This window comes from Coloeus monedula (assembly GCF_965178545.1).
Source record: "Coloeus monedula genome assembly, chromosome: 2".
NCBI lineage: Eukaryota > Metazoa > Chordata > Aves > Passeriformes > Corvidae > Coloeus > Coloeus monedula.
Genome location: NC_138782.1, coordinates 84,110,245 through 84,132,218, shown reverse-complemented (window position 1 = coordinate 84,132,218; position 21,974 = coordinate 84,110,245). Strand labels below are relative to the sequence as shown.

General features: G+C 41.2%; 1 long non-coding RNA gene across 2 annotated transcripts; it reads right to left on the bottom strand.

Annotated features, from left to right (window-relative positions):
• Nucleotides 1–1,110: 1,110 nt before the first annotated feature.
• Nucleotides 1,111–21,175, bottom strand: LOC309585992. Of its 2 annotated transcripts, XR_014227338.1 has the most exons (6): nt 21,106–21,128; nt 20,114–20,338; nt 19,312–19,361; nt 16,919–16,948; nt 16,544–16,595; nt 1,111–16,002 (listed from the first exon to the last, which is right to left on the bottom strand). It is a non-coding gene; the product is annotated as an uncharacterized lncRNA (long non-coding RNA). The 2 variants fall into 2 exon arrangements; XR_014227337.1 differs by lacking the exon at nt 20,114–20,338 and having other exon boundaries at nt 21,106–21,175.
• Between the last annotated feature and the right edge of the window lie 799 nt (nt 21,176–21,974).

Below are 21,974 nucleotides of genomic sequence, written 5' to 3'. Positions count from 1 at the left end.
CTGGGGGGGGGGGGGGGGGGCAGTCCCGGCCCGCAGCGGGGAGGGGACGGAGGAGACAAAGCCACGCAGACAAAGGGAGGGGAGAGCCACGCTTTGTGTGGCTGCCGGCCAGGCGAGCCCGGCAGCGCTCAGCGTTCCCGTACTGGAGAGACGGGAGGCGCCTCACCCTTGCCCAGAGGGGCGCCCCGCGCTCACCAGCGGCCCCTCGGACTGCCCGCCCCGGCAGAACCGCCGGGCCGAGGCAGAGTTTGGCCACGGGGAACGGGAGCTTCCTGCAGGCGCTGCGCGGAGTCGGACGGGGCCCCGGGCGGGGATCGGCCGTGGGAAGGCGCTGGAAGCAGCACGGGCTGGGGCGCCCCGGAGCTCCAGCGCCGGAATGCTGTAGCACGCGCCCGGGAACGGGGCCTTTGCCCCGCAGCCACGCTTGCAGCGCAGCCTCGGTGGCGATTTAACTTTCTCCTGATGGCTCCACTGGAATGTGGGTCTGCCCGCAAAGCGCTGTCAGAGGCGGGTTTCTTGCTGGAGGGATCCTTGTTACACACTTCGAGTCCCAGTTCTGAGCACGTCGCGCTTGCACACCCCACACGAGAAACATGGAAACCAACCTACTGATCTCTGCCAGATCTGTATGTCCAGATAAAGACAGCAAAACGGAGGCAGGAAGGCACATACAGTATTACTCACTTCCCCAGAGGCAGCTCAGCCACAAGTTGAGCAGCGCCTGCTGCCCCTGAGCCTGGCCGAATACTTCCAGCATATCTCCAGTGCTTTAAAAACACTTGAACCTGTGCAGTGGAGCAAGCACAGACAATTACAGGGTTAGCTCACTGTCAACAAATGCTCACATGCTGGTGTACAAGTATGTGAAACGTACAACTGGTATTCGGCGATAGAAGAAGAAGAAAAAAAATCTCTTCAGGTATTCGATGCAGTAAGACTTCATTAAAAGCTGGACCACTCCACAGATTTGTCTGAAACAGCAGCAAATACAAGGCAACTATACACTATCAAATAGTCCAGCTAATTTTTAATTCAAAAATTTGATAAAAGGTAATTTTTACTCTTAACTTTTCCCCACCTTAAAAAAAAAAAAAACTTCCTGAAAAAGAATTAGTAAAACAAAAGCAAACTTTATTTTTTTTGTTAAAAAACCTGAGTGGTATTTTAAACATATGCTTTATAAAAATACATACACACTTTTTCTTCCTTCAAAAGTTAATAACTTTTTCTAAGAACATAGCTGGGCAGTGAAAGTAATATTCTCAAAAGCAAGTCTGGGGAACATTTTTCCAAGTTTCCAATTTTTCCAGATTTGGAGCATTTGCACCAAAGCATGTTGTTTTCAGATGTTTGCAGAAGGTGTTTCAGTGTTACGTTTGTAGTACAGATGTGGTCCCAAGTATTATCTAAATTTCATAAATGCATTTGTTCTCTGGAACTAATGGAAACAGTGAAAAATCATAGAATCATTAGGGTTGGAAGGCACCTCTGGAGATTATCCAGTCCAACCCCCTGCCAAGGCAGGGTGACCTAGAGCAGGTGACCCAGGAACATAACCAGGTGGGTTTTGAGTGTCTCCAGAGAGGGAGATTCATGACCTCCCTGGGCAGCCTGTTCCAGTACTCTGCCACCCTCAGTGTAAAGAAATTCTTCCTCATGTTGAGGTGGAACTTCTTGTGTTTGATTAAGATTCTCCATCAGTCGATCTGATTAACTGTAGGTGGCAAACTCCTGAGAAAGGAACTCCTGCTTTCAGGCCCATTTTTTGAGGAAAACTTTTTAATGCACTTAACTTTCTCCTCCATAAAATAGAAGCAAAAACAATAAAAAGACTAGGATTAATGCAGTGAACAGATTTGCACCGTTATTTAAAATAACAGCTAACCGAGAGTCAGAGTTGCAATTATTTGATCCTTTGAAATTTTACATAGAAAGCAGGAAGCACAGAGTCTGACATGCAGTTCCTCCAAATATAGCTCCATTATTAGCCCTAATATCAAAGCCAAAAGTGGCATGTCCAGGAAAACCCTGAGATTAGTTCAATTGGGTAGAGCATCGTGCTAATGAGACCAAAGTCATGGGCTTGATCTCTGCATGGGCTATTCATTTAAGAGCTGGACTCGGTGATCCTTGTGCGTCCCTTCCAACTCAGAATATTCTGTAATTCTGGGACAAGATCCATGAAATTAGTGGGATTTTTTTTCTTTTTAATCATGTAGAACATTGATTGAAAAAATACTCTTGCCAAGAACATTTGCAGACACTTACCTGGTGACTTAGATTTACATGAGAAACTTCTCTGCACATGCCTGGAAGTTTTGACAGCTTATCACAATAATTAAAGTTGTGTTGATTCCTAAATTTTCCTGGTGTATGAAAACCCTGTCTGCTTCTGTTCCAGTTTTAACCATTGTAGAATCACACTGAAGCCCACAGCTGGACTTCAGCACCTCCCAGCACACCCATGGTAAAACCAGTGATTACAACAAGACCAACTACAGAGTAGCAGAGATAAAGCAATGAAAAATAAATTTAATCTGACTAGAAGACTAAGAGACTATTTTTTGCTTTGGAACGACTTACACACAGTTAAATAATCATATCCTAAACAAAGAATAAAAATCTAGGAAACTCAACAGGAATCTTACCTTCAGTTTCTATGATGCCATGCCTTTCCAAAGTGTGTATTCATTGGAAATACAGGCTTGTCTGTAGAATTCACTGTACTTGAGCTATGAAATGCACCAGCTACAGCACTAGAGGGGTGGATCACTCTGGCCATGCAGCAAATGTCATCGCTCATAATAATGAAACGAGCCCCTTGTGCTGTGTCTGCCACAGCAGAATTCTGAGATGAATGAGCCACTCTTGGGGTTTCTCAGCAATGTGCTTTTCCCAGCCCTTAGTCTCGTTGGTAAGGCTGCCAAGTTATTAATACATCTATGTATTATAAAGATATTTAACTTCAGGAAAGGATTGCAGTTTGCATCTTATTCGGTGTAGTGCACAGTTGGCTGGTGGCCTATTTGCCCTGCGAGATCCTTGGTAAAATAAAGCTATTTGAGGAAAAACCTGTTTAATTAAAAGTTTGTTCAATTTCTTCATTCTATCAGTCAAATTCTCTGCCTTAAAAGATATGAAATGCAAGGCCTGTCTCTATTAAGAAAAACAAGTCAGAAATCAATGAAAAGGAGATGAATCACATATATGAAACTTTCTTCTGAAAAAATACTTTTCATATATGACTGTCTCAGTCTTTAATATGCAGATTTGAGAGTCCTTCCATTCTATAAAAAGTAGCTTATGATCTAAAATTGATTTCAGCAAAGAAACTTTACTAACATAACTAACGGTAATATTTTCTTTTAACATTCTTTCCAGTTACATCCTTTGTGCACATTCAAACTTTTTCAAAACTAGGCAAGGTAGTACTTTTTAAAATCAAGGTTAATCCCCCTTATATTTAAACTGCTTCTGAAGTTCTAACTTTGACCCTGCTATCCTTTCAAACATTCCACTTCTTCCAACTAAGTCAGGAAAACAAAAGGAGCAAAAAAAGCATTTGCAAATCCAGTATGATTCACAGCACCAGAGGCAATGGGCACAAACTGAAACACTCTGAACATCAGGAAACACATTTTCACTGTAAGAGTGACCAGACACTGGCATCAGTTGCCCAGGGAGGTTGTAGTGTCTCCAACCTCCAAGACATTCAAAACCTGTCTGGACATGGACCCAGGCAACTAGCTTTAGGTGGCCCTGCTGGAGCAGACAGATAGATTATGTGATATAGTTCTTTACATTGGATCTTTACAAATCCAGTTCTATCCATGAATTGATCCTTCTTTCTTGAAACTTTTTAAAGACTCCCCCCCCCCCCCAATCAAAAACCCAAAGTAACCAAATTTTAACTAATTTTTAATTCTTATAGTTCTACAAGATGGAAGAGGAGTCTGATCCTATAGACTTGACACTATGCATTTCAAGGGTTTTGAGGTTGAAATCACCTGCATTCTGCTAAATATTTGCCCAGATAGTTGCAGGCAGAGAACAAGCCTGGCAATGAGGAAGAATGGGGCTCTCCCAGGAATTCTTGTGGTGTTGAGTTCAATGTATAGACAGAAGGTCTTAAATTCTTCTCTCACTTTTGTTTTACCTCCATGCTATAGCCACACTGCCAGTGAAAGAAAGAGTATCAAACTGCTCATTTCTGTAAAGTAACTATGTTTCAAGTCTTTTTTTTTTTTCTAATATCAGTCACTGTTTTTTCCTCTTCCCAGTCAACATCATCCCCAAACACACAGGTACCTCCACCCCAAACAAAACACTCCAGGGCTGACTTTGTAAGAAAGAGGTACAAGAGAAGCAGCAGAAGGTAGTTTAGTTCACATTCTGTTAATACCTTTAGGTTTTTTTCTAACTTAAGTTAGAAATTTTAACAGTTGTTTATCAGCTGAGGGTTCAGAGCAATCACTGTAGAATTCAATGTATTTGCAGTATGCTGTAGGCTAACGTGTAAGTATTGAAAGAGGAGTGGAGGAGGAGAGGACTATTTTTGCATGCTCAGAAGACAGTGAAGTTGCTTCCACGTGTAGTGTGGAAATGCCATCTGAAAGCCATCCCAAACTGACTATTGTCACTCAGAAAACGGGCCCAGCCTTGCAACAAAGAACTGCCAATGCCATATGCTTACTGGCAAGAAAGCAGTGCTAAGTTACTCAGAACCTGTATCTTCAGTACAGACAGGACAGATGAGGAAACCTAATGCAGGCCTACAAGTCAGAGGTGGCATGCGGAAAACGAGAGAATAACTGCTCACTCATTCTTCCAGCAGAAGAACTAGGAAACATTAAATCAAACAGGCAGATAGCCAAGCAAAACCTGCTAATTTTACACACATGCAGCTAAAGCTAGGGAATTCACTGGCACAGGAAGCTGTAGGTATTTCCATAAATCCCCAAAGTAACTAATTAATGCAAGAAACACCCATCTAAAATTGTTAAATGAAGACATAGCGATATCACCCCAATTTATATTTTGCAACTGATACTAGTGGAGGAATTGCATAAACTGGGGGAGCATACCAGAACATACTATCATATCTATGCTTCCCCTATCTTTGTATTTTTCCATAAGCCAATACCCACTACTGGAAACTGAATATTGGTCTCAGCTCTTCAGTCTAACAATTCAAATACCTTGTCATTGCAGCAAGCAGACCATGCAATCACTAATCTGTTCCTTTCTTCCCAAATCCTTTCCACTTCCTGGAAAAGTATACATGCAAATGTTCCTCTTCCTCCAGATTCCCTCTAATCACATACTCCTCTTCCCACTATAGATAGACTTATAAATAACAAGCTTCCTATACAAATAGCCCACAAGTTTATCAAGGGTGAGGAAACTATGGAAAAAGGCTTTCCCAATCTGACAAAAAAATACTGCTTTACTATTGCTGTGGGTACAAGGGTGAGAGCTAGGACACAACTTCTGCCTTTGCCATTCCTGTTATCCAAAGCATTTGATGCTTTAAAGCTCTTAGAGGAAGGCTGCCATTAGGTCAGTGCCTGGCAAAACTCCACGGAAAGAGGAGACAAGATATTCAGCAAAGAAGTGACAGGAGAGTTACCACATATACTGCCCTATTTTCATCAAATTAGCATGGAGAGGTTGGAGAAAGAAGTTTCCTCCATGTCCTAGTGCATTCTGCCGTATGAGAAGGACTCATGCAAGAGAACTGCAGAGAGCATTCCTTATCAGCATCTATATTCAAAACATCTCCGAGTCACCTCAGGACAGTAGTGCTGTCCTGTCCACTTGCGCAGTGCAAGGTAGCCAAGTGCTGAAGCTGCAACTCACTGAATACAGCCACAAATGAAAGTGTCAATAGAGAACTTACTGCTGTATTTAGACCTTCCTTCACCCCAGACACTCATCCAGCCTGGCCCTTACGTCCCTGTACTGCCTAGCAGCCACATAAGGGTTCCGGTACTTGGCACCCTTGTAAAAGCCAGCTGGAGGAAAGAGACCCTTGGGATCTACTTAACCCCATGTAAGTTACTTACTGCATTAAGCCCATCTCCGAAGGCAGACAGCATGTCAGTGGGTCACAGAATGTTCTTCTCCAGCTCCGGGCATCTTTCCCAGGAGAGGAGAGCACAGCACACCACAGACACAATGGCCACAGCCATACAGCAGATGGGACAGGTCATGGGCTGTCCCATGCTGTAAGGCAAATATGGAGAACACAGCTTGCATTCCCACAGCTAAGCTCTCACCCACCTTGACTTCTAAGCCATGCCCAAATATTAAACTGCTACCCAGGCTTTAGCTGTCAGACTGCATTAACCCTTCCTGGCATGAATAATCAGTTGCCAGAAACTGGGCTCATGTCCCAGGCCTTTTTAGTTGGCTAGTAATTACATGGCTGATTACTCAGGAAAGTGTCTGATGCAGCAGTTGCAATACACAGCTTTCAGGTCAAGTGTTCCAGGCTACTTAACATGTAACCAAAGAACCTAAAAATCCTTTCAAGCATGGGTGCGCCCAAATAACCTTGTGTCTTCAAGGTCCTTTTAAGAATAGAACAATCTCTCACACACACACACATTTATGACCCTTGCCAGTGCAAGACAGAAGTGACTACCAAAATGCAGCATTTCTGCAGATCCCAAGAGCAGACAATACAACCATTTGTGTACAAATGGTTTTCTATTTTATATTTTAAAGATACCTGGAGAATGCTACCCTAAGGGAATTCTCATTTACAGCACAAACATCAGACCAGAGCACAGGGATGAAGAACTCTTACTGTATCAGTACCTCAGGCTGTGCTTGCTGCTTTTCAATAATCTTCTTTTGGAAGATCTACTCTCTACTACATGGGCCTTGAGTGATACCTTAATTAGATCTTAACCTAAAATAGAGCTTCAGCACATGTCTATAAGTTTTCCCTTTCCAACTTGTGCAGCATTAACCAGGAATCTCTTCATTGTTTTGCACAGGGCAGTGCAGGCAACATAACCTGTGCTCAAACCTGAACAAATTTGTAATGTAATACGGTACAACTAATGCAGCTGTATTGTGCTGCTAGAAGCACAAGTTTAGTTCTTTAGAGAAGCAAAGTTTTAATTTTACACAGCAACTGGTAACCAGAAAAAAAAAATTGCTATTCTGTGATCTGCAGGGGACAGATAAAGAGCATTATACTTTTAATCTGCTTTTTAAAAAAATTTCAATTAGCTTTGATCCTGTAAAAACATAAAAGGTTGTTTTTTCTTTTTTGAAGTTTAGATCTTAAAAGTAGTGGCAACTAAGAACATTTACAGGGAAGTTTCATTTTGAAAACTTGAATCTCTTAGGGTCAAATAAAAAAAAATTTCTCAGTTTATGACTAAATACCTAGCTGATAAATCTGTGAACTTTTTTATTAACACCTTTAATACATTTAAATTAACCAAAACACTTCTAATAGCTCTTGTGTTCTCCAACTGGAGTTATGTACCAACAGAGAGCAGTGTTTGGAGGCACATATTGAACAGCAAGAGGAGTCAATGCAACTGTGTGAGAATATACATTTTTACTGCCAATACATCAATTTTTAGTTTACAGCAGAATCAATAGATATCTGAGCATGTTCATAAAAAACAGTTAAAATCACTGATGACAGTTAACTGCAGAAGTTTCTGAATTCTTTCATACCCTTCCAGGTCAGGCGTTTTTAGATTTTACTGCCACATGCACAGCAATAACTTCGTGTCTCACAAGAAAAATTATAAAATAATTCTTACCCAAGACATCTTCTTATGTACACTAAAAGGCAAAGGTTTGTAATTTAGTGCCAACTTTTAATTTAAACCCTTTAAACATCTATTAAAAGTTCAGTCCTGGTTAGTAAATTTGATGCATGAAAACTGTTAAAAATTTTCAGATCAGCAGTATTGATACAGACCTGCTGCAGCCAAAAGAGGCAGTGAGGAACGTGCAGAATTTTTTTTAGTCTGAAAATATTTCAAACTCCTCCAGTGTTAGTGCACAATGGAAAAAAATTAGAACCAGAACTAAGAAGGGAGGGCTATTAAATTCAAAACTTTTGTAAGCTATACACAAAAAAACCCAACCTAAACCAAAACAAAAAACAACACAAAGAACCCCAAACATGAGACATTCTCAGCTTGGAAGTTCACCTGCTTTCTATAACTCAGCCAAGGTGACACAAATGGATTCTTCCACCCTTAGGCTGATGATAATAGTGCTGGTAACACATTAGCTTTCCCTCTCAGCATCTGACACCCCAACTGCTAGTCATATTTTTTAGCAAGCAGTGAGTCGACGCACCCCAACAAAGACTAAGTTCATATGAAGGTTAAATCCCAGCAAACGGGGAGACTATCTCAGCCAATCACAGAAAGCAAATACTTCATACCTTGCTGTTGCTTGGCCCAAGACAATAATAATATAATATAGACAGTATTTTCTATATTATTTATCTTAAACACCAAAGTTGAGCAGTAGGATTAGTATATGAAATCAAGACAGCCCAGGAATTTCCTAAAACCTCATTATCGTACTTCTTTTGGAAGCTTTACCAGAAGCTCAGAATGTTTTGCTTCCAGGGCCAGATGCCAATTCTGCTGATAGTTCTTTTTGCTGCTGCTATAGAAAAGGCTGTCATCTTCACAGACGTTAATTTCTGCCTTTTTAATGAATTTGAGGTGCCTGTTTCCCAGCCAAAATTCAAAACAGTCAAGGAGAGAAGAGCAAGTTCAACAGAGCCTATTCCTGCAGAATTGAGATATTTCTGAAAAATGGTTATGGCTTTTTGGAGAATACTATACGAAGTACAGTTGAGTTTTAGTCCTGTTACATTAATTGTGAGTAGTAAAGATTTTTATTTAAAATAATACTGAGCATCCATTTTTTTTGGTAACTCCTTCCTACTTTATAGCCTGAAACTTTACAGCAGAGAGCTCAGTATGAACACAGAAGCAGAGAAAGAAGTGTTTCCCTTCCATATCCGAAACAACCTGAAGCCCAGCTAGCTGTCCTTGCTGACAGATATGCAATTTACCTCATAAGCGACTCTTATTTGCAGGCTGTCTCTGATTTCTGAGGAGCAAATCACATAAATTACAGGATCTGGTCTTGTTTTTAAAACTCATCATGTATTTCAATTTCATTATTATCTCCTTGAGTCCCAGAGATCTTTCTTTTTTTCCCTTTACAGAAGTTTCATATATTATTACAGCCCTTCTAGGATTAATACTGACCGCTTATGTAGTAGTCTTACAGAGTTTTGTGGTTTTGCCATGGTTCTTGGGATGTTTAATACATAATTCTCACAAGAAATACAGGACTAGTATAGAAGAGGAGGAATAGTATCTGTAAGAGATTGGGACAAAACTGAGTGCAACACAAAAGTTATGGATACCAAGGTCCCAACCTTGGCCCAGAGTAAGAAATCCTATGGTGGGAGGTAGAGCAGATTATCTGTGGAAGCTTGAGCTTTCTATAAAAGATATAACTTCAGGAAAGACCAAATATGCATACTCCTTTTGTCATTTAAAATGCATTTTACTAGTTGAGAACCAACAATACTTCAGGCTTTCCTGGTCACACCTCAGTGAAGAAATCACAACTAGAAAACCCCAAGTAGCCCTTAGGAAAAAACAGCAGATAAGACCAAGAGAGACAGAACACCTCCATGAGTACTACCTCAGAATAACAGAATTCCTCTTTTTCTTCTCTGATAGGTAGGTGAGGGTACAAGAGTTTCATTACAGTGAACCCTCCTCATCGTGTCAAGTTTCTTCAACAAAAACCCAAAGCTAAGTAGCTATTTCCTTTGAAAGTTAGTGCTGTCAGGCAACAGCCATCAGGAAGTCAATGGTCCTTACACCACAGGTCTCTTCACATCTGTAGCTCCTGGCAAATCATATTTGTTCATATTTGTAAGGTAAAAGCTTTCAATTTTCCCATATCCACCCTGGCTCATAAAGGGACTGCACTTTTATAGAAAATATATCAAGTAGTTGCTACAATTCATTGTTCAGTGTTACTTTTTCAATTATAAAACTAGAAACTACATAATACTCTCAGGAGAAAGTACTCGTACAATCTCCAGTCATCTTCTCATAGCATTTAAAACCACAGCAAAACACCTCGCAGCCAACCCCTGGCAGAGAACCACAATATTAAGATCTCATGGAGAAAAAGGCTTCCAGCAGCTTTACAACCTGTATGTCAAATTAGCAGAAACTATGAAGAACAACTTTGCATTAGCAACAGAAATTAAGTTGAAGTACATGTCAATAAAGAAGGCAATTCAGACAACTGTAGAGTACTACTTCAGAAACATTTTCAAAAGCCTAGACACTCTTCCCTGCCATGTGATACTGTTTATTATAAATTACTATTTCAATATGTTTTAGAGGTAACTCCTGTTCCTGCCGTTAAACATTTTATATTATGTGGTTTATAATCTGTGAAACAGGAAGAGAGGAAGGAGCACTAATTCCCACAAACCAAACTTCTCTGTTTGCAGTAGCAAATGGACAGTTTAAAAATTTTATGTAATCAAACTACTTTTAGAAAATGCTTATTCTAATATACTCTGGGGATTGAATAAGCATACCCTGAACTGTTTCAGTTATGAAGTCAAAATGACATTAAGAACTGCCACTCACCATGTTTCAATATTGTACTTGCCTGGTAGCATGCGTGAAACGAAAGACAGCCATTTTGCTTGTATTTTCTGCTGCAGAAAATGACCTAACTACTAGACAGAGCTAACACACCACCATGGTTTCAGCTGTGTTAGTTAGTTTTTTTCTTAGTAGCTGGTACAGTGCTGTGGTTTGAATTCAGTATATGAAAATGGTGTTGTTAACACTTTGATGTTGGGGCAGCACTATGTAGCAACAACCAAGTCTCTGCCAGTGAGGAGGGGCTCAAGAAGCTGTGAGGGAGCAAGGCCAGGACAGCTGACCCGAACAGGCCAAGGGGATACTCTATACTAGCATGTCATGCCCAGTATATAAACTGGGGGAAGCTGGTCAGGAGGCATGGATCATTGTTCATGCTGGGCATGTTAGGAGGCCATGAGCAATTGTATCATGTATCATCACTTGCCTGTCTTGGGGTTTCCTCTTTGTTGTCTTCCTTCATGGTACAATTATTAATTTCAATTCTGTTCTTAATTCAACCCATGGCTTTTACCTTTCTTCGTATTATCCTCTCCATCCTGCCAGGGCAGGTAGGATGTGGTATTTAGTTACTGGCTGGTGTGAAGCCTCAAGGCACACAAAAGAGTTTAAGTCTCAAGTGTTTTTCTCAGGACCCTAGTATCTGCAGTACTCCTCTCTGATTGAAAGAAACTAAGGTAAGCCTAGATCAAATTATTTCCTATTTTGTCAAGGTAAGATGAAACGCTCAGATTTAACAATAGCTGTATATTCTTCTTCAATGATCTTAAGACAATTTAAAAATACCTTTACTTTTCAATCACTTACCAATTTCCAAGTAAGGCCTAAGCATTTGTTTTATTACAGTCCATTCATCTCTACTTTCCACACAAAAACAGACTGAACTTCATTTTGGGACAGATATTAATCATTCCTCCCCTGCCACTATAAAACTAGTACCATTGTTGCTGGGAAAGTGCTCCTTCAGTTATGGAGAACTCCATCTTCAGGGAAAAAGATAGTGTTTATTGGTCTGGTCAGAAGCCTGAAGTGTAGCTCAGGGCTAAGAGCACACATCAGTACTTCAAACTTTCACCCCCACAGCTCAATTTAACAGCAAAGCTGGCCTAGCACTGGGGGGCCTTCAGTGAACGTCACTTACCACTGTTTTCAGTAACATGAGAATCAAAAGTGACATCAGCGTCAAAGAGGGGGAAAAAACCCCAAAACTTTTACTTCAGCCCCCTCCCAATCCTCCCCTCCCTACATTTAACATACCCAGTACTTCATCTATTGTACAGCCTACATATCATTCTTGTTTCAAATATTTTTAAATGGACATAGCTCGTAATTGCCAAGTAGCACTCAAATACAAATGAAAATCTCAGGAAATTCCCAAGAAAACTGCTGGAAAGGCTCTCTATACTTCTCCTGTTCCTTATATTGGTCATCCTCAGACAGAATACTGAACGAGGCAGACTTTGTCCCACTCAATACAGCCATTCTTCTGAGCATCAAACACCACTTTGTCCTCCGGAGCCTGCAGGAAGTTTGAGACAATGGCAGAGTAGTACTGTCTTCATAGCCCTGATAGCTCAACTGGACTATCAACTAAAAAGCCACATGATGTTTGAAAGGAAACAGAAGTCATTACTTTAATTGTACTTTTCTAGTTTATATCCTCCCAGGGAAAGACAAGAGCAGACAAGCAAAAATGCTTGTAACACCGGTTTTAACACCAAAAAGTAGAGAATGCAAATCATCAGACATACATTTACATAGTATATGAAGCCTCCATGTGTACTCCACCCATCTGAAATTACCATTTTTCTGTTAAATTCATTCATAGTCCAGATTGTAGCTCAAACTTTGTCCTCTGGGACAAAGGGAGGGGCTGTGAAGAAAAACGACCAAAGTTAGGGCCAAACGCTCTTCAGTATTAAGAATACCTTTCCTTGGGGAAGTCAAACACTTGCTCACTCTGCTGTGTGTCCGTGTTTGAATGCCCTATGGAATGCTTTTCTTTACCAACTGGTATTTCCTTTCAATGCTGGATTTTAATTAGCAGAACACATACCCCAAACTTTGTATGGCAAATTTATAGTTAAGAGCTTTCCTGCTCTAGATGGCAGGAACCCCAACACCAGCACACTATGTAGCTGCAGCCACACACTTCTCTGCAGGATGGCAGCCTGACAGCACAGCTTACACTGGAATTCCTGTTCACTGGGATCTGATACTTCAAGCAGGTGTCACACCAGCACTGGCACTCATAGCAGTGTGGGTGCTGTGCCTAGATAACCACTGCTAGCTTAGTTTCACTCACTTGCAACTCCTGATTATAGATCACAGTCTTCACCAGTAAGACAAGTTCTTCAGCAAGACAAAACCTCCCACTTTAACAGGACCTCATTACTTCAATACTAGCAAAGCATTTATGCAGAGCTACTCTTCAATCTTCCTTGCGGTTGCAAGGTACTCCTCTTGCTTATAAGCACTTGTTTAATTACTAAGGCTCTGCTGTTTTTGCCCAGTTACTAAGACTGATAAATGGCAACATTCCAGAACAGTTTGTCTAACCACCGATTTCTTGGCCTACAGCCCAAGAGCCATGTGACACTTTTAAGCTCACCACTGATGATGGTTAATGGAAGACTTCCCTGCACTAAAGCAGCAAAGTGCTTTCAGGCTGCTTACTGCACAGTCTTAAAGCTTTAAGTCTAACAGTGTTTTGTAAACTTTATCAAAGTGTTTTTGCAGAGAGAAATCTCATGCCACGTGTTCCAAATGTGTCACACAGTAACTCTTCACAACTACATCTTGGTATCTCACTTGTATTAAACATTACCCAAAACAGATCTAAATCCACAACTCATTTGAAATATATTAACCCACTCCCACAAGGCAAAAAAGCCAGTTTCCATCTTAAAATTGGTTATAAAAATGACCTTCTTCTGTAATTTTCACTGGTCTCATAAACCAAAACCTCTGGAACGTCATGGTTAAAACATTTCTTCACTTTTGTAAATGCTAGACTCCCTACACCACTAATACACTATTTTTTAGAATTGGCTACCAATTTTCTGTAGCTCAAAAGTACAGGATCATTCCTAGGGAAGGTTCTGCAGCTCAATATTCAATATGCCTTACCATTGGCCACATCTACTTTTTATATGGTGAGGCCAATCTTTTTCATGATTGAACATCACACTTTGAGACAGGCGTCCACCACAGATATGCAGTAACGTTATCTGGCACCCTTTATCTATTGCTGCCTATTCTACCTCTGAGACCATCCCCAATGCATGTTTTAGAATATACAGAACAAGATTAAGTACTTTGGGTACCTGAAGTACCACCCACAATGCTGAAACCTGAGTCTTCTATTTCATCCACAGCACAAGATAAACGCACCAAGTTTACTGCATATACACGGCATTCCTTTTAAAGGCTTTAACACCTTGTATTAACATCAGCTCAAAAGATTAAAGATGGTACCTTCATGCTCCAAAACACATGCCACTCTTCAGACTCTGTAATGAAGTTATAGATCCCTTTGAATATCTAACAAAGTACTTACCAAATATTGCTGCTCTAGTAACCATCTCTCTGCTGTTTGACATCTTAACATCCAGAAGAGACAAACCTAGCTAGGACTGACAACTTTTGCACTTGCCATCCAAGCAGCTCCACTAGATGCTGTTATCAGCACCCAGACTTTTCGCAGAACCACACTGGGCAGAAGATTGAGACTGATCTCACCTTCCCACCTCTTAAGTACATAACCAGTAGTTTTTGTCCTGGAGCCACTCGAGCACAACATGAAGCATCACATGGCCAGTACATGCTGCACCAGAGAGCACAACAAGGCCAACGTTGCTTATATAGCTATTGAGAAGTACAAGCAGTCGAGGAACACCGTGGTATGATCCACACCTCATCTGCAACAGCCATGACTGTTAACATCATTATCTTTATTCAAAAGCATGTACAAAACATGGCACATGGAAATATGTACCACTCTCAGTCATGTTGGTTAACAGAAATAAATCCTGTTGAAAGCAATGAAGAGAAAGCTATTTTCTAGTGAATTTCTGCAGATCTTGGTATTTAATAGACTTATTTACCATTCCTTACTGAAAAGGTGCAGCCAAAGTAGGTGGCCACTGCTTATTATTAAGCAAACCACAGGAGATGCTAAATGACCCAACGCACTCCTGGAGTTAAGTCAGATCCTTAGCATCCACTTTAGTAGTCTGATGGATACTTATTTTTGACATTTCCAATGTTTTATATACTGCTCCTGGTAGTGTTTTGTACTTCATGATACTGCTTTGACAGAAAATTGGACTTTACATGGAATTTGTCACTGACAAACAGGGACACCCCATGAGCTATAGGGCTGTTTTATGTATTTCAGACCATTTCAAAACGATTCAGAAATAGTGTGTCTATCAATTTTCAGTTTTGCCATTCTTGTGTTTCTGCCCTTATAAAGAATTCCTGACAATAAGGCTTGACAGTCATGCTTCAAGGCCAATTTCATCTTTTGTACACCATGAGTTGTCTTTAAATTTACTTGGTAAACAATTTATGATCCTTCATTCCTCTGTGGAAATGACAGTTTGCTGAATACAGCAAATATGCTGCTACTGGGATACAGCACCATTACTTTTCAAGTGACTGTTTGAAGCCCAAGGTCTAATGTATGTAACCCTTTTCCCACTACCAACCTCTTTTCCCGACAGAGCAAACAAGTACCGTTGCCAGTGTATTCCTCAAAAGGCAGTTCCACTGTTATGGTACTAGTCTTCTTTTATTGACTGCTGAAGTGGCAGTCAATAAATGCCCAACTCCTCACTCTCTCACTAGATACAGTGACGCAAGCTGTAGACATTGTCATTTTCTTTGCTTTCACCCTGTCTTTACAGGGCCTGCCTGTGAGCTCTACTCTTGAGTCATCACAGATCTTCAGTATCTGCAAGACTGTGTACCATATGGTATTTTAAAAGGGTAAATTAATCAAGGGGTTTCCATGTACTGAAGCTTAACACTTCTTTCCCTAGTATTACTGCTATACTTCCTAGAGAAGACAGTTCAGTAGCTTGGAAAGACAGTGTTTTAAATATGCAGAGACAGTAATTTTGGTCTACATGCAGTTTCTGAAAACAGCATCCTCTAAAATTGCAGCTGTTTCAGCAGGCTTTTAAAAGCATGGCATCCCACTCCAAGCCACATCATCTCTTCAGGTGTTACACCTCCTTCTGGTTACATCATCCACATTTGTCAGGCAGTTCTGACAAAGTGTTCCAATTCATCACTGAAAAAGGAGAACAAGATCTAAGTAAAATGGTTCATTCAAGGGAGAAATTTCAATTTACAAGTAAGCACACAACAGTTTGTATTAAGATGTTGCTATTTCTGTAAAAAAACAAAAACAAAAACACTCCAAAAAACCCAAAGCAAAACAAGAACTAAACCCACAAAGACAGTTTAATGCCTTTCACAAAGTTTAAATCAAATATTTTGGTCTCATCTCAGATGCCGGATCCATATGAAGTTTCTCAGCAAGGAATTCAGGTTCGGGATAGGTTCATCACAGATGAGACAAAAGCAGTACAGAAACAAAAAATTTAGTAGGGTTTATGATAGCTTAGTTTTTTTATTGACAATCTTTAATACTTCTATCAGCACACACTGTACCTTGGGGAGGAAGTGCTTTTTAAATGACAGCTATGACTAAACATATCAATTGACCAATTATGTTCATAACTGTCATAATGCAAAAAAAATCTGAACTGTAAGCACAGTTACTTTAGAGTTAGAATGAGAAAATGTTTAGAAGCTTTTCAGTTACATACCTGAATAAGCCAAAAGCATTTGTTCCTATGTTGTTTCTATAAAACCATTCCCCTGTAAGAAAGAACTTTATTAGTTCAGAGAAGTTTTCTTTCATCACTCAAAATACAGCTTGCCATCTATTCAGCCTCTTGAATAGATGAAACTGCATTATTCAACACATGTTGCATTAGTATCAGCACACTGCAAGTTCTGTGAAACTTTAATTGGAAGTATAGTCAAGTCACAGTAAGATTTGTTTTGCTTCTCTTGCCCAGCTATTGCTCAGCCTGGGTATGAACTGTGATAGGAAGGGCAAATTACACTTGATTATCAGGTTATCTGATACTGGTGATCTGCCTATCAGGATCAAAGATAGTGTTTATCGGAATTCATACCTTCTATTCAGAAGCAGCATTCAAGCATCTCTGTGAAGACACAAAATACACTGGTTAGTTAACATCAACAAGCTTTGCTACTTCCAGCTTTTCTCTAGGTCAGCTATGGAAGTCACTCCCCTTTTTAATTGCAACAGTGCCTGTCTAAACAACACAGCATTTTATAGGCAGCACTGCTGCAGAAGAAGTTTCACCCATACATTTGAGCTTCACATACTGGGACAAAACCTGTTGTTGAAAAGAAAGTACTCGTAGCTAGCTAAGTATTTAAAGGTACCTTTGAGTGGAATAAAATTACAGATGTGTAGTAACACAGGAAAATTACAAGTTCTCACACTCTAGATTTTAACTTTTTAACTAAAACCAACCAGTGGATATACTCAAGCACCAGTACAGTAAAGTGAATTTCACTAAAAAATATGAAGTTCAGATACTTAAGTGGGAATGAAGTTCTTGGAGAAACCACTGCTAATATCCTTAATGCACAGTAAGCATTCATGAGTGTTCTTTTTGCCTGCTCAAGTATACTATACCAGCCCTCGTGAAGTAGGTTAGTTATCTCTGGAGCTGAAACAGCTTTATTTAGAATTCACTATCATTTACCATCAAATTCCACCTCTGTCTATAACATGACTTTTCCTAAATGCCCACATTTAAGTGGGCCCTAAATTAACTGTCCTAAAAGGATCAAAGTGCAAACATCATCACTAGCTTTCAAACACCAGCAACACTTCCTGACCATACCTAGCTTATGCCTGTTATTTACCCACTTTAAGGCAGAATACCTGAACTAACACTTTCCCCTCTCTGCTCTTTAAAGATGTGAGCTTCTGCAATAGGATGTATTCGTGTCAACATGGACTTAGAGGTGGGTTCAAATAATGCACCAACATTCTTATTCACAGCCTGGTGCATGCTGGCACCTCACTTGTACACAGCAGCAGTATTAAACCAACTGGGATGATTTATGATTGAATGATTAAGTGGTTTCATCTCAGTAGCCAGAGCCTTACGAAGCTTCTCGTCAATGTATCAGGTTTGGCCATTTCAGCAGGATTCACCACTATTCACAAATATCAGTGACTGGAAACTGTAACACCACTCATACCTTCATCTATTCCACAAAACAAGCTCTGTGTCTTTCATTATCAATGTACTGAAAAGGCAATACATTACAATCAACAAAAAATTTCTGCTGTTTAATCAATTAATATTACCTCTTCTATTTCCTGTTGCAAGGAAATCTTTCTTCAGGACACGTCACATTCCTATTACTAGAAACTGTTCATACCACTCTAGAAATTTGAGTAAAATTCTGAATCATGAATAATATAACACAAGCCAGTAACAACAACCGAATTTTACTTTTTTAACAACTGGTTGTAAGCACTTGAGTCAAATAAAAACGAATACAGATCCTGGAGTTCTTTCTTTGAAAAAAGTGAGAATATTAACTATATGTTAAAAAAGTGAATACACATTTTTATTCAAAAATTGGAGCATTTGCTTATTTATATGAACAAGCCTTTAGATGCCCTGTTTTTTTTTACTAAACACTGTTTCATACTTATTTCCCAATAAAGTACAAAATCACAGTTAAAATCCATACTGAGGTAATGTTTAGATTTAGTATAAACACTTCAGAAAGGCATTTTACCAGCTCCTCCAACACAAAAACTATTCCAAATCCCCCCAGCCTACACAGCTCTAGACCATGTCAAACATGGTCTAGATATGCCCAAAATATACCCATACCTCAATTTTAAAGCTAAGGACTCAACTAATTTGATCATATGCATATTTTGCTAATATTTATCATTAATTTATCCCCACCAATCATTCAAAACATACACAGCTTTCAGGAAAATCCACTTGTGTGTGCCAAGTATTCTTCTACTTGTGATGATCCTTCCATGAAGGGCTAAAATTAAAAACAAGCAAAAAGTATCTTTTAAACTAAAAAACAGCTCTTGCTGTGGTCTAGCATCATCTCTCATGTTACTATGTCAGAAACATGATCACCAAGCACTAAAAACTGACACTTTCATACAATTTAATACTCTTCTGGAACAGCCTACCATACCTGACAAGGTGAAGTTTTGTAAGCAAAAGAAGTCCAATTAAGAACTGACCTCAACTCAAAGAGCACCAAACCCCAAAATTATCAAATAATTACTTATCAGTTTGATGGCAATTATGAAAATGCAATGTAGTTTTTCTTTTTTGTCCTACTCAGTAGCCATACAAAGATGGCAACTCTCTGGCACTTCCCATACTTTTGGCAGACAAAAATACAGAAACCAAGTCATGAAACAGAAGTATTTATTGACTTGGTCAAAAATAGACACACAGTATTACTTCTAGAGCAACATTAAAAATTCCAGAGCTGTTACCTTAATGTACAATGTACGTGACACCGCTGAAAACCTCCTCTCCATCGTACCTAAAAACAAACATGGACAGTCTTACAACTTGACATCAGCAGATTCGTATCACCAGGCCAGTACATCACACACATTATGAGGCAATAATCAACATGATCTCTAGAAGCAGCATGTTAAGTACTAAATCACAAGCTTGCAGGAGAACAGCAGCAAGAACTGCAGTTTTAAACAAAGGAATTGCAAGTTACACCCACCTGAAACCCCATATTCAAAGCATTAGCAATAACTGCATGTACTCACTGTTAAACCTCAGCCCAAAGATTTTTTTTAATGAAAAATCGTTGTCTCAAGGTTTTAATCACTTTTAAGAACTGATTTAAGTTGGTTTAGAGAATTGTTTTAGCCATATAGCAATTATCAAAATCCACCAACTCAAGCAGCTTAAGAAATACATGACAAAGTATGCTTTGTCATATACATTATTACTTGAACATGCTTATTTAAAGTATCTCACTCTGTACTACACAGATCAAATAAACACATCGAGCCATAAAAGGTAACTCATCACACACTTCGCTTCAGATCACAAAAACAATTAAAGCTATAGAAAGCCTCGAGTTAAGTTTCCACTTCTCACGAGCAATAAACTTTATGCTTGAGTATAATAAACCCAATAATCAAGGGCTACTAATGGTCTAAGTTTCAAATATTTTACTGTTCAGTAATCTCCTGTGTGACACAGACTGTTAGACAAGCTAATTCAACACACAAAGAATGCACCTGACAATTTCCTATGCGAATCCAGCCATACCCTAATCTTTCCTTGCAGGTAAGAGCCTGGAATCCTGGATATATTTAGTGGCATTTCCTGTTCTTTCAGAAGTACTATGGGTTCAATGAATCAGCACTTCATGGAGGGGACAAAAAGGCATCTTAAGGCCACAAAAAGCTTCCAGGGGAGGAAGTCTGCGTTTTCTTGGGGGGTGGGTGGTTTATTTCTTATAACATATCTCCCTTTATTCTGCTGTGTTATTGTCTTAAAAAAAAAAAGAAAACATCATTAGTTGTAACAGTAATCTAATGATTTACATTAAGTATCACTTAAATGTTGTGGGTCTTTTTTCCTTGGGGCGCTATGTGGATTTTACAATACTTTTATAGGTCTTCTGCTGTGGGGCAATGCCATAATCCTGGTGGCTGAGGCCTCCAAAATACATACAGGTAACAAGCATGAACACCAACCTTCTGCCACGTGAATAAGGCGGCTCCGCCTTATTCAACATTTTACGCACGAATTCAGAGGACTGAAGGCCGTCCCACCGTGCCAGGGGCTGTCCCAGCCGCAGCTGAGGGCACAGCAGGAGCAGCACCCCCTCACCAGACCCGGCCGGAATGGGTGGGGATCAAAATGGCGCGGGCCAGCAGCGCCACGCGGGCCACCACCGCCTACCGATCCCAGCCTGCCTCGCGCCCCGGGATGCGGCTTCCGGCAAGGAGCCTCTCGCGGGGCATGCTGGAATATGTAGTCCGCCCTCTCCGTCCCCTCGCACCGCCGCGGCTGCCAGCAGGGCACCGTGCACGGGCGGCTGCGGCCTCACAGCTGGATTACGGCTGCCTTACGCCTGGCTCTACCCGCGGCTCCAAGGGTGAGAGCTTCACCCGCCAGCTCCTGCCTCGAGTACTACGCAAGCGGCGCCGCGGGCGAGCCTCCCGAACGTCCGAGCACAAGGAAGAAGCCGCGGCTGCAACCCCCACCGCCCCCCGCCGGGACAGCGGCACACACCGCACTCCCCGCCGCCTTACCGCGTGCCGCAACGCAGGCGCTCCGCAAGGAAAGAAAAAACCCGGCCCCGCGCGCCAGCTTTATATGCACGCTGCGGGGTGGAACGAGGCTGGCCACGCCCCCTGCCGCGCGAGCCGAGGGGCGGAGACCCTGCGCGGCGCTGGCGCGGGAGCGCGCTTTGGGCGCGGGGGCGCGCGGAGGCGCGGGCGCTGCCATGTGGTCCGGCCGCCGGGGGCCGCCCCGCCCCGCGCCCCCGCCTCCCGCCGCTCTGGGACGGGAGGGGCGGGCACTGCAGCCCGGCTGCCGGTCACCGTGCTGAACGCACGTTTTGGGTTACAGGGTTCCTGTGTAAAACGCAGAGTGCTTTTAGGTGAGTTTTAAAAAGGAGGGCGGGAACTGACCTGGTGCAGCTCCACCTCCCAAACTTAAAGAGTATGTTTCCTGAAGAATCACAGCATCACTAAGGTTGGAAAAGACCTCTGAGATCATCGAATCCCACCTATCACCGAACACCACCACGTCAACCAGACCACGGCACTAAGTGCCACATCCAGTGTCTCCTTAAACACTTCCAGGGATGGTGATTCCACCACCTCCCTGGGCAGCCCATTCCAACGTCTAATCATTCTTTTGTGAAGAAATTCCTCCTAATGTCCAACCTAAACCCGCTCTGGTGCAGAGGACTGTGTCCTCTTGTGCTACTGCTGATTCCCTGGGAGAAGAGGCTGACCCCCACTTGGCTACACCCTTCTTTCAGGGAGTTGTAGAGAATGAGAAGGTCACCTCTGAGTCTCCTTTTCTCCTGTATAAACAACCCCCAACTCTCAATCACTCACCATAGGACTTGTGCTCCACACCCTTCACTAGCTTTGTTACCCTTTTCTGGACA